Genomic DNA, 362 nt, shown 5'->3' on the forward strand with positions numbered 1-362 from the left:
GTCTGCTGTCTGCTGCGTATCTGCTGTCTACTGAGTGTCTGCTATCTGCTGAGCGTCTGCTATCTGCTGAGTGTCTGCTGAGTATCTGCTGTCTGCTGCGTATCTGCTGTCTGCTGAGTGTCTGCTGTCTGCTGAGTATCTGCTGTCTGATGAGTATCTGCTGAGTGCCTGCTATCTGTTGAGTGTCTGCTGCGTATCTGCTGTCTGCTAAGTGTCTGCTATCTGCTGAGTGTCTGCTATCTGCTGAGTGTCTGCTGTCTTCTGAGTGTGTGCTATCTGTTGAGTGTCTGCTATCTGCTGAGTGTCTGCTATCTGCTGAGTGTCTGCTATCTGCTGAGTGTCTGCTGTCTGCTGAGTATCTG

This window comes from Penaeus vannamei, chromosome 10 (assembly GCF_042767895.1).
Source record: "Penaeus vannamei isolate JL-2024 chromosome 10, ASM4276789v1, whole genome shotgun sequence".
NCBI lineage: Eukaryota > Metazoa > Arthropoda > Malacostraca > Decapoda > Penaeidae > Penaeus > Penaeus vannamei.